This window comes from Podarcis gaigeae (assembly GCF_964106915.1).
Source record: "Podarcis gaigeae genome assembly, chromosome: 10".
Lineage (NCBI taxonomy): Eukaryota > Metazoa > Chordata > Lepidosauria > Squamata > Lacertidae > Podarcis > Podarcis gaigeae.
The window spans coordinates 71,320,371-71,332,703 of record NC_139686.1 but is presented as its reverse complement, the minus strand read 5'-3'; the positions used below and the strand labels follow the sequence as shown (position 1 = coordinate 71,332,703).

The window sequence follows — 12,333 nt, the reverse complement described above, 5'->3', positions numbered from 1 at the left end:
CAGCTAACCAGTTTGCTGCTTCAATCCCAATGCTAGAAGTTCCTTTCATCATGTGTTGCCACCCTTATTGCTGGAAAGCTGCAGTCTGGAGGGATCTCTAACTACAACATCTGAATACAATAGCAGCTGGCTGATAAATGAATAATTTGATCAGAACTGGGTAAACCGACCTTCAGGCAGCAGCATTGCAGGCGTGGTGATGGGTGCATAGGCGAGGCAAGGAAGTCTGAATGGTGTCTGAGCAGTGCAGCAATGCTTTTTTATGTCACGGTACTGTTTGTTTATATGCTGCCTGTCAGCCAAAAAAAGCCACCTAAGGCAGCATATGAAGAATAAGCATCCAAAATCAAGCATGAACAATGCATTTCTTTAAGAAAACAAAAAACTTGACATTTCAAAACAAAAACCAGCGACATTAGGATCCTGCCAAAAAGGCAAAGGATAGTCTGCACAAAAATGTTAGAAGAATCAGAAGTAAATATTTAAGCAACAGCTCCACCTTATGAGTCTCAGGTGGGGTTGGGCCAAAGTAGATGCCCCTGGATGGCTCCAGCAGTCTCCCCTACAGACGCCCTAACTGGGTATCATTTCTGCCCCATTTCAGACAAAAATAGCTTGGGCTTGTACTGAATTTGGGCAGCCTTCAAGGGTTTGTTTGGAGAGTTCTGGCCCTGCGACTTCCTATGTTCCACTTGTGCTTTACAGTTCTTATCTGAAAGCATGGAAAATCACAATATGGTTAAACCAGATGATTTATTTTTTACAGATGTTAATGTTAGTGGGGATACTAATACAATTATACAAAAAGTGGTAAAGGCAGCATTCATTATAGAACACAATTCAAAACTGCATTCAAAAAACCATGGCAAAGTCTTTGCTTGTTTGATTCCTTCTTTACTTGCAGGTGTAGGGTGTGTTTCTTCATGACTTCCCCTTGCTCTGTGACAAGTTCCCCAGGCTTATAACTTCTTTGAAACCTTTACAAACAGAGTTGTCTCTAACAATATATAAATATTTATATTTTGTCTTGTTACGAGTTAATGTTTTTTAATGCTTTAAATAAAGTTCAAACTACTTTAAAGTGTTTGTAGGGGATACTAAGGCCAGGGCTTCAGAAAAACCCTGTGAGAACCAAAACATTGCTCACCCTGAAATTCTATCAAAAAAATTGCAGTGCCATTTTCCAATCCACAAAGTATACAAAAATGCATATACTCCATTAAGCTGCCCATGCAAATGCACATTGTAAAAATGGCTTACAAAGATGGATTATTTTAGGATACATAGCTTTGCAAAAATTTCCTCTCCTCACTCTGTTTGGGATTCCAGGTGTCTGGTTTACAAGGGTTATTATGCAGCTGTAACCCTGTGACAAGATAAAGCAGATAGTGTGTCGAGCAGGGAAAGAGTTAAAATATTTCCTCCAGTGAAGCCTATAGCCAGCTAAGACTACAGGTCAAGTATAAAAATTGACTGACCTTGTTAAACACTTCCTATAAGTCATGGGAATATGCAGAGTGGATATACAAATGACAAAGAAATCAATTTCAAGTAACAAAACACATGCAGTACAAGAGTAATTTGCAGCACAGTTCAGAAGGTGAATTGTTGGTTTCTTGGTATCAAATTACCTTGGTAAATTTATTATTGACTAGCATAGTATTTTTATTTCACATCAGTACCTTTTCTCAGCCATATTTAAGGTGTTTAGAAAGCTTGCACCATGGTAAATTTGTTACTCCTTAGGATACCACAAACTTGTTTTATGGTGTCCTATTTCTCAAGTTCCTTTTTTAGGGGAATGAGGGGATCCTATTCTGGGAACTACCATGGTCCCATGTACTACATCAGGAAGATTTTGGGCATCACATGGCAGGTCAGTCTCAAAGATGTGCTCTACCAAGCCCACATTCCCAGCCTGTTCACACACTGCTCTCAGTAACATCTACACTGGCTTGGTCATGTTCACAGAATGGAAGATGACAGGCTCCCCAAGGAGGTGATTTATAGGGAGCAGGCACCCAACTCATTGGCAGACCAACTCTCCATTACAAATATGTCCGCAAACGTGACATGAAGACTACAAGTATCAATCCCACCATATGGTCATCCCTTGCATATGACCGCAGTGCCCGGAATACAATCGGGTCATGCATTCATAGCAGTGACAAGATGAGGAATGATCACAAGGAGGACCACAGTGAGAAGAAATGCCATGGTGTATCTGCAGCAGCACAACCAGATGCTTTCATTGCCCCAGCTGCAACAAAACATAACCCTCCAATATTGGTCTCTACTGCCACAGCAGGCTCCAACAGTTTGACCCCCCCATACACTCCTCAATCGACTCTAGAGACAGACAGATGCCAATTGCCATGGTGCCTCAACCATCTTGATTGCAGTTAAATCTGCTATCCTGTAAACCAGGGGTGTAGAACCTCAGGGTCAAGGCTTGAACTGGCCTTCCAAACCTCTTTATGGCCCTTGGAACACTCTCAAGACCGCATCCCTTCTTGAATGATGATTTTGACTTCGTCTAACTGTCAGTATGCCTTTCAACCGAAGTCAGCGACTGGGCTCGGTAACTGGTTCTGCCCCGACTGGGCTAGGCAACTGGAGCACTTGCAGAGACCTTCCAATCCTGGAAAGGTCTCATCTCAGTGCACTGGACTCACAACTGCGCATTGTGAGCACCAGACTCAGCAGAGTATAAATAACGCAGAAGCTAGCTGTGAAGCATAACTCCTATTTCTAATAGCTACTACAAACTAAAGAACTACTGGCTTGCATGAGTGTTACAGCTCCCACTCTGCCATCTAGTCACTACATAGATAAGACTTCACACACAGTCAAGAGTGGAAGAGCAGTTTCCGCCCCCTCCTTTCTCAAAACACCAGATCAGGAGATGCAATGGGAGGGGGTGAAATATCAACAATCTCCCCATTTTCATACCAACCACTGCAGAATCTAACACATTTGCACTTTATGTACATATACAGTGAGTTGTTCTGTTAACAACTTTGGTTAGTGCATCGGCAGGTATTTCTTTCCCTGGCATATAGGACACTTTCACAATTCCTTTCTGGATGCATTCTCTATCTCAGTGAAGCTTAATCTGTAGATACTTTGTTCTCTGTTTGCATCTTTCAGAGTGGAGTAAAGCTATACAAGCTTTATTGTCCTGATGGACTTGAATAGGACAAGTAACTTTCACTTTTACATCCTCATACAGTTGTAATAACCACTGTCCATGAGGGAAAGAGTTAAAGCGTTAAGTTCTGCTTCGCAAGAACTCATGCTTTACTGTTACCTGCGTCCTACAAGACGAATCAAATAGGCATTGATTATACAAGTAGCACACACCTGAAGTGCTTTTACCATCAATTGCATCACTGCCAAAACTGGCATCGGCATAAATTTCAAGACCTCCAGATTTTTGGCTGGTGAACCTCAACCTGTAATGCAGAGTGCCTTTTAAGTACCTTGCTATGCATTTCAGCGCCTTCCAGTCTTAAACTGTGGGCTGGTTTGCATGTCTCCTGAGCAGATTTACACTTACAGCAATATCTGGTCTTGTACACCTTGCGATAAAACTGAGTTTGCCTAATACACTCCTGAAAAGCGTATCAGGAAAAACATCAGCATCATGTTGATAACCTGAAAACCATGGGGATGTCTACAGCATTAGCATCATTCAGGTTCAACCTTTCAATAACATCACTGATTTTGTGTGTCTGATGCAGCAAAAGTTACAGATAGGTAGCTGTGTTGGTCTGCCATAGTCAAAACAATAAAAATTCCTTCCAGTAGCACCTTAAAGACCAACTAAGTCAGTTCTTGGTATGAGCTTTCGTGTGCATGCACACTTCTTCAGATACCACTGAAGAATTTTTTATTGGCTACTGCCTGGAAATGCAAATGGCCAAATAGACGGTGGTACGCATGCATACACTGGTCATGCAGTTTCTCATTCCGTTGTGAAGGGTTACCTAAATACCCGATACCTGTTCAAGGTGTGTTCAAAAATCACAGACACAGTAGTGGAGAAAAAGAAAGTAAAATTTTATTGCTGACAGCACTAAGGCCCAGTGGAATGGTTTCCAAAGACTGGGTGCTGGAGCTCTGGTGCTTTCGGTTTATATACCTTTTTCCAAACAGCTTTAGGCATTACATATTCATAAATTGCAGCAAAATCAAACCAATAAGCGTGGACACAACCCTTCCTAAATACTCCTATGTCCATTTAACATTTCTCCAACCTACATGTTAAGGCGAAAAGGGCTTTGCGATTCTATTCAGAAATGACTCCTGGATATATATTTAGTGTTAGTACACTAACAAAGCCTCCTCCAACAGCACCTATGGAATGGGTCAGGTAGATTTCATCACTACACTGTTCCCCTTGGACTTCCCTCTGTTTCCTGTTTCTAGAGGCACGAGGAAGGAAAGTCTACAGTCACAGGGAAAGTGAAGTCTCCGATTCCCTCACACTGGTAATTACCAGGGTGGTAGTTAGTAGCAAGCCCATTGTACAGGAACCATACATTTGGATCATTAATCATCCATCCAGAATAGATGGATCCCTGTCTGGTGAAATTAACTGTATACTGGGGAAAGTATGGATATAGATCTGAAGGTGTGGTGTTTCCTTGGAAGGAGGTATTGAAGGAACCCCCAACCAAAATTTATTGGTGCAATGTGTATAATTTCCTAGCCAACCTTGATGTTGGTGGCGTTGTACCTGGTGCCAAACTTTCCATTTTGAGTTCCATGTCCCAGAGGCATAGCAACAAAAACACAAGCCTTGGGTGGTTCTGGAAAACTGGAAATACCGGTAGGAGGTGCCATTCAATTCAGAAGGAGGTGTAGTAAAAAGGCCACTTTGGTTATATAGTAGGCCTGCCAACACAATATCAGGATCCTTGATCAGTCCTGGAATGAGGGACATGTCAGCTACCTTTCTAGGATGTTCATAGTAAAGGGTGACATTTTCTCATGCTTTACAAAGACATTTCCTTGTGTCACACTGGGGTTCCCCAGAATCAAGATGCACATCAGGATTAACATGGACTTCATCCTCAAATTCTAATTCAGGATCCAGGGATCCCAAAGATATCAGGCATCTTTTAAGGGTTACAAAAGAGAAACTAATTTGTCAGACAAATTTACCCTCTTACCTGTCAGTTAAGGCTGGAGAGGAGGACAGAAACTATCACCTTCTGTATACCAACAATTACTCAATTGTAGGAGGTCCGAGGTACACAAACTAAACTGGAGGCTTTTCCCTGCGGTGCCCCTGGTGGCACAACTGCACATTTCTCCTGTTTGAGAACTGCACTGAGAAAGTACAGTTTTTTTGTTTCTTTCCCCCCAGGGACACAGGCCAAACTTTAGGAAACATTCAATAGTACTTAACATAGAAAAACCACAGTAATTTTTTTCTCTTTCCCCCCCTTTTTTATTGAGCAAGAGAAATCTTAAAATACATGCAATACCAACAAACACTTATAATTCACTTAATTGTAATTATAAAGAATATAGATAGAAAAAAGGACAGAAGGAAAAGAAAGAAAAAGAAATGAGTGTAGATAGAAAAAATAGTTTTAAAATATAAAGAAGTAAATTACAACCATGAAATATAGTAAACACTATGTGCGAATCTGCAAAGAAAAGAAACTTCCGACTAAATCCGTTGTGCTGATTTACAATTAAACTATTATTTACACAGTTATGTAAAGTTGTTTTTCTTTAACGTAATTTAACTTTTTCTAACAGATGCTTTGTATTGCATGGCTCATTCAATATCTGCCAGGAAGCTTTTATTGTCGCAGTACCCTTTGAGGTACTCCTTAATTATTTATTCCTTATTTACTTGTGTTGAGTTTCCTCTCACTATCCCCATTCTCCTTGCTAATTGTAAGTACTCTATTAGTTTGCCTCGATCTTTTAATTGTTTCCAGAGATAAGTCATCAAAAACCATCACTTGCCATTATACAACAGTTTATCAAGTCTATCCAAGTCTTTCATTGCCTTGAATATCTGCTCTCTCTGTGTATCTCCCAAAGCACATTACCACGTCTCTCAGCCAGGTTGACTCATTTCTCAGCTTCCTGATCCTATGTATGCGGTCGAGCGCATCTTTCAAAATTCCCAATTCCGGCAACAAATGGGCCATCCACTCAATCACTTTCTCCATATCTTCTGACTCTGGAAAAAAAATTTAGACGTAAATTTCCCATGTAGCATTAACATTCTCTGCCATAAGTTCCACTGTTTTGGCCAATTTAGAGACTTTGTCTTCTACTACAATATCTGGCACATTAAGCTTCTGTTAGATGCTGTGCTTTCTACCACATCCCGACAGCAAGGCAAACAACCTACCAGTAACTCTTTTTCACTGCCATTGGGATTGTTTAACTGGTTATACTTTTCTACTGTTTTGTTTCTTGTCTGAAGCACTAAAAAGCAGTTATGAGGAATACTAACTCCATTTGTATGTCTTAGAATAGGGATGTTTTTAGACTCCAAATTCTATGTTCAATAGCCGATAGTGATGGGATCGGGAGTCTAGTAACATCTGGAGGGCTACAGGTTCATCACTGACATAAAGCACACTTACTGTGTGCAAGCGAATTGTGCCTGTTTCACTACTCCTGGCTCACGGGACCATACTCAGTAAAATAGGAACAAAATGTCCTACAGAAAATGGCTACAGAAAATGTCCCTATTTTCACCCGAGGAATGTTGGAGAGTATGAGTGTCCCTGGCAAAGAAAAGGATAAAGAAAGGGGGGAACAGACCAACTTTGTGCAATTTTGAGCTAAAGGCGGAGAAGCTGCAGCTAATTGGCATGACGATTTTTGGTGCAACGATTTTGGTGGATTTGCTCTGAGGATGGCCCTTAGTTAATGCCCGCTGCCCTCAGTTCATATCCAAGGCCTGGAGAAATTGCTGCCTCAGGCAGAGTGCAGGCCTGCCAGCTCATAATGCTGCCTCCCCACCTCCCCCCACCCACGAGACCTTCTCACACCCTCTGCTTTCCTTGCCTGCCTGGGCACAGTTGTTTCAAAGCAGGAGCGCCTGCAGACGTTCCCCGTTTCCGACCCTCACCTCCAAGTCGAATGCCATGCCAATGGCTCTTTTCTTCAAGTTGGGATGACGCATATAGTCACGTGCCAGTCTGGAAATGGGCTTGAATTGTTCCTGGGTTGATGTGAACAAGGTCCTGAAACATCCCTATGGCTCTTTGAGTTGGGATGGCGCATGTTATCTCTGGCCAGTCTGGCAATGCTCTTGTATTGTTCTGTGGATGATGTGAACAAGGTCCTGAAACATCAGAGTAAGACACAAAGGATGCACAAGCCTGAAGCTGGCAGGAAGAACCACTAAGTGTTCCTGCACAACAACCACCACCACCAGGGTTACTTGAACCCCGCCCACCTGATTGTGTCCCCCCCCCCCCCCATCACTATCCTCTACTCCTCTCCGATTTCACCCAAGTCATATCTAGCTCTCTCTGTTAAGGAAGGGATGCTTGAGGGTGCAGGGCAGTATCTTGCAAATGAATCTCCAAAGCTAGCAGAGTTTGCTGAATATGATTTCCAGTGCTCCTGCAGAACTCGGAGCTGGCAGGAAACAACCCAGATATAAATTGTGGAAAGCAAGAGTGCTTCATTTGCCTGCCTTTCTTTTTAGCCAACCCCAGAATCCAGATTTGCTTTTGCAGATTTCATTCCACCCTCCCTGTAGACATTATCTGCTCTGCCCTGTTCTTATGAAACAATGATGAATGCAAATGGATTTAGAGAAGATTGGTAAATGGTGGAGTTTGTTTCCTACATAGGTGTGTTGCATGCTTCCCTCCCCCCCCCCCATGAGACCTTCTTACACCCCCTGCTTTCCTTGCCTGCCTGGGCACAGTTGTTTCAAAGCAGGAGCGCCTGCAGACGTTCCTCATTTCTGACCCTCACCTCCAAGTAGAATGCCATGCCTATGGCTCTTTTCTTCGAGTTGGGATGACGCATATAGTCCCGTGCCAGTCTGGTAATGCTCTTGTATTACCCCTGGGATGATGTGAACAAGGTCCTGAAACATCCCTATGGCTCTTTTCTTAGTGTTCGGATGGCGCATGTTATCTGACAATGTTCTTGTATTTTTCTATGGATGATGTGAACAAGGTCCTGAAACATCAGAGTAAGAGACAAAGGATGCACAAGCCTGAAGCTGGCAGGAAGAACCACTAAGTGTTCCACTGAAGGTGTACCTCTTTACCCCGGCCTGTGACGCCTGAGATACGTATTTTCAGGACAGGAGAACGGCATTCAGCAGAGGTCATCATCAGATCAAGATCTCCCAACTCTCTATGCAGGATGCAACTCAGGACCCTGGTCCATCTCACTTAGTGTTGTCTACACTGACTAGCAGTGGCTGTCCAGGGTTTCAGGTGAGGGACTCCCCAACATGGAGATGCTAGGGCCCTTCTGCATACAAGGCAGGTGCTCTGCCACTGAGCCTCACAGCGATGGACCACTAAGATGCTGCTAGGCCAGTTATTAAGATGTACCCCCCCTCCCAGCAAGAAGCCCCCACCCCCATCCAGCTCCCATTTAAGAACAATCCAGGAGAGAAAAACTGAATGGTTTTGTACCACTATCGGAGTTTGTGTCATGCTGCATCGCCTGTAATTGGGGTCTTTATCCTGAAGCCTTCTGAGGATGGGTTTCATCAGCTTGCTGCTGGTATAAGGATCTGTGGCTAAGGCCTTCCATATCGCTGTGGCTCTTCTGCAATTTTTCAAAGAGAATTTTTCTTTTTTTCCTTAAAAAAAGTCAGGCCTTTTTTTTAAAAACTTTGTATCGCACATGCATTAAATTCAGCTCTCCCCATTTCCACATCACGAAAACTTTGCACACTGGCATATATACCTTTTGCAAAGCAATCTCCCCTAATTTTATGTCTTTCTATATAGTATTTCCCCTTAACACACTCATCTCTTAGAGGCCCATACTCATCGCACTCTGCTGAGCACTCCAGCAAGCTGTCCACCACCAGGCTCAGACGCTTTGTGGCTAGGCTGACGATTGCTGAAAGTGTTTTCTTCTTTGGTGCTCGAGTCTGAGATCCTATGGAGACAGTGGTAAACCTCCTTGACAATCATGGGCAGCTGGAAGAAGATAAAAGAAGACCAGGATGAGAAAGTGTGGTGGACCTGAAAGAAAGCAAGGGGTTTTGGAGAAATGATATATGACGAGATAAAAAGGATGTTCAAAGTGATTATACACCCTCCCCAAAGAAAAACAAAATAAAACTGACGCTTTTGGGGTTATAGGGTCAGAAGTTCCAAAAAAGATGGTTAAGTTATTTGCATATGTGACTACCACCGCTAGGATTCTCTATGCACAGAAATGGAAAAATGAAGAAGTTTCCAGCAGAAAAGAATGGATAAGCAAAGAATAGATCTGCAAAGCTGGCAGCTAAAATAACAGAACTTAACCATGACTGTTTTATGTTTAATGGAAGCCTTTTTAGCACTATTTGAAGAAATATGACAATACCACGAATTCGCTAGCAGGATTTGACCTATGAGCAATGGAAATAATTAGAGACTGTTGTATTTTTGCTATGATACAAAAAAGTGAAGTTAGGGTGCAGCAATGCGATAGAATAAAAAAACACCATGGAAAACAGGATGGAAAGTAGGACTCAGAACACTCTTGAGTCCCCTAGCATACGATACCCCAGTGAGGCTGAACTGAATGGGCAGCAGCAGGAAGAGGTAGCAAACCCTGCTACCGAAGATGAAAGAGAGCCAGGAATAAGCAGGGTTTTTTTATTATTATTTACAACCCACGGAAGGGGAGGGAACACAAAGAAAAGAGACGCAGGAAAGTGAACAGGCAAGTTCACAGACCGAGCAAGGGTTAAGTTCCGAGTCAGAGGAGGGGCAAAGACCTGAGTCCCCTCACGCAAGGCGCATCGGGAGATTACGCGAACGTAAAAAAATTCCCTGCTTTAGCTGTTGGAAAAGACGCCGTAAATCAGTGGGACCAACTGACGAGAACGACACAGATTGAAATGGCCAGTTGTGGAAATAGCAAGAAATAAAAGCTATAAAAACGACAGATCTTGCCGCTACTGTTTGTGTGTGAAGAGAGCAACTATGCGACCCTGATTTGGGGGGGGGGGGGAGAGGGAAATTTATTATGTATTGGAATTTTATGTGAAATTGTGGAAATTCTTATAAAATATATATTGTTTAAAAATACCAGGATGAGAAAGAAATGACTGTTTGAAAATGTATATTTAGATTTTCAATATAGCTTACAAAAGGGAAACACAAAAGAAATAAATATAAAACAGATCAAAGAGCCGGCTTGGCTCATCTCTCCTGTTAAAAAGCTGCCCCCTAGGAATAGCAATGGCCCTTTGACCTCAGTGGTGTCCACATTGTGTTTCCTTTGCATTGACATGAACAGGGTGGAATAATGTACCGTACATTTCCTTCTGGTGCTGGTGTTCCTGTCTGTTTGGGCTCATGTGAGTACTGAGCATTATTTTTAAATACTTTCCCATCAACTTTTTCTGAGCGCAAGGATTTTCTAAAAAGAATATGGACTTTATAAGTGTCAGAATGCTGTGCTCACATGTGATGTGAACTGGAGTCCTTTATATGCATCTACATCAGACTATAGATACCGTTCAGAAGTCACCAATTAATTGAGCTAATTTAAATTCATTGTTTTGGAACAAGGGTCAAATCATGGTTTCATGATTTATTGCTATTTATTGCTAATGAAGCCAGGGAAAAGGATGTAATACATTCTGATTCTTCCCTCCATGCAGCAAAGTATGAATAAGCCATTGCATGACTCAATGGTGCTCTTTCTGTTGCTATGTTAATGTAGAATTTGCATTAAGCTGCCATTGTAGATAAACAAGAAACTAATCACTCAGTGATCATTGTATAATATTGATTCACTAATGATTTAAGATTATTAGCAAGGAAGCTATTGTGATTGGGATATTCTGGCAGATGTCACTAAATTTGAGCTCCATTGCATCACATCAATATATTTTACCAAATCTTGTACAACTAGAATCTGAGGAGAAGGAAATAGGTTCCTCATCTTCCCATGTTCCCGTCTGCTGCTTCTGTAGAGACCTAAAGTCTATCCACTGTACATAGCCCTGTTTGCAGTAGTAACCTGTTCATGAACGCCCTTCAGGCTATAATACCCAGCATAAAATAAATGTTTGTTTTTGAGGGGGAAAACATGCTCATCAGAGTGTATTCAAAGAAAGAATAAAATTGTATTCACAGATTTTGTTTTTTTTATCAGGCATTGTTATAAACACAGCTTGTGGCAGAACGGAGGTAGCTGAGAATAATTCACTGGAACCATTAAATCTTATTAGCAGAATTGTTTGCAGACACCAGGACTGGTGTCTGTCTACAGCAGCTGTCCAGGATTTTGTTTGCTCAGATTTCATTCTTAAACAGATTTGATAACAGTGCATTTGTCTCTCTGTGTGTGTGTGTGTGTGTGTGTGTGTGTGTGTGTGTGTGTGAAGTAAAATTATTAATACACTAAATATACATATATACATGGATGTAGCCAGGATTGGGGGGGTCATAATCCTCTGTCTAGCAGATTTGGAATGAAACATCTCAACAACAGTTTTAAATTACTTTCATTTGACCCCAAATGTTTAGAAAAATCTGTCAAAATCTTTATATAATTTCTACTTGTAGTTAAATAATTTTATTTATTTACTTGATTTGGGGCAGCTGTTCTCCCCTGGCTATGCCCACGAGTTTCCAAGAAGCTGAACAATAGATCATATGTGGTGGAATTGTAAAAAGATCAAAAGCTTTTGGGAAATTATAATGAACTTTATAAAAGGTTTAGATTAATTTTTACTTAAAAAAGGAAGCCTTCCTCTTAGGCATTATGGCAGCAGACATTCCAAAAGGAAGGAAGGAGTATACAGTGGTACCTCGGGTTTAGAACTTTATTTGTTCTGGAGGTCCGTTCTTAACCTGAAACTGTTTTTAACCTGAAGCACCACTTTAGCTAATGGGCCTCCCACTGCTGCTGCACGATTACTGTTCTCATCCTGAAACAAAGTTCTTAACCCGAGGTAATATTTCTGGGTTAGCAGAGGCTGTAATCTGAAGCGTATGTAATCCAAGGTACCACTGTACTTGTTTAGGAACATCCTTTCTATTCATAATATGGAAACTCTGGCCATCACCAAGATTGCTGCTGAGGCCCTGTAGGCATGTGCTGTTGTGGAGAAGGTGACTAAAAATCAGTCCTCCTGTCAGGGAA

The 12,333-nt window shown here is 41.8% G+C and overlaps 1 long non-coding RNA gene across 3 annotated transcripts; it reads right to left on the bottom strand.

Annotated features, from left to right (window-relative positions):
* Positions 1-3,903: 3,903 nt before the first annotated feature.
* LOC310826584 lies at positions 3,904-12,077 on the bottom strand. Of its 3 annotated transcripts, XR_014555861.1 has the most exons (5): positions 10,339-12,077; positions 9,009-9,786; positions 8,649-8,784; positions 7,112-8,181; positions 3,904-6,208 (listed from the first exon to the last, which is right to left on the bottom strand). It is a non-coding gene; the product is annotated as an uncharacterized lncRNA (long non-coding RNA). The 3 variants fall into 3 exon arrangements; XR_014555859.1 differs by having other exon boundaries at positions 9,009-12,077; XR_014555860.1 differs by lacking the exon at positions 8,649-8,784 and having other exon boundaries at positions 9,009-12,077.
* Between the last annotated feature and the right edge of the window lie 256 nt (positions 12,078-12,333).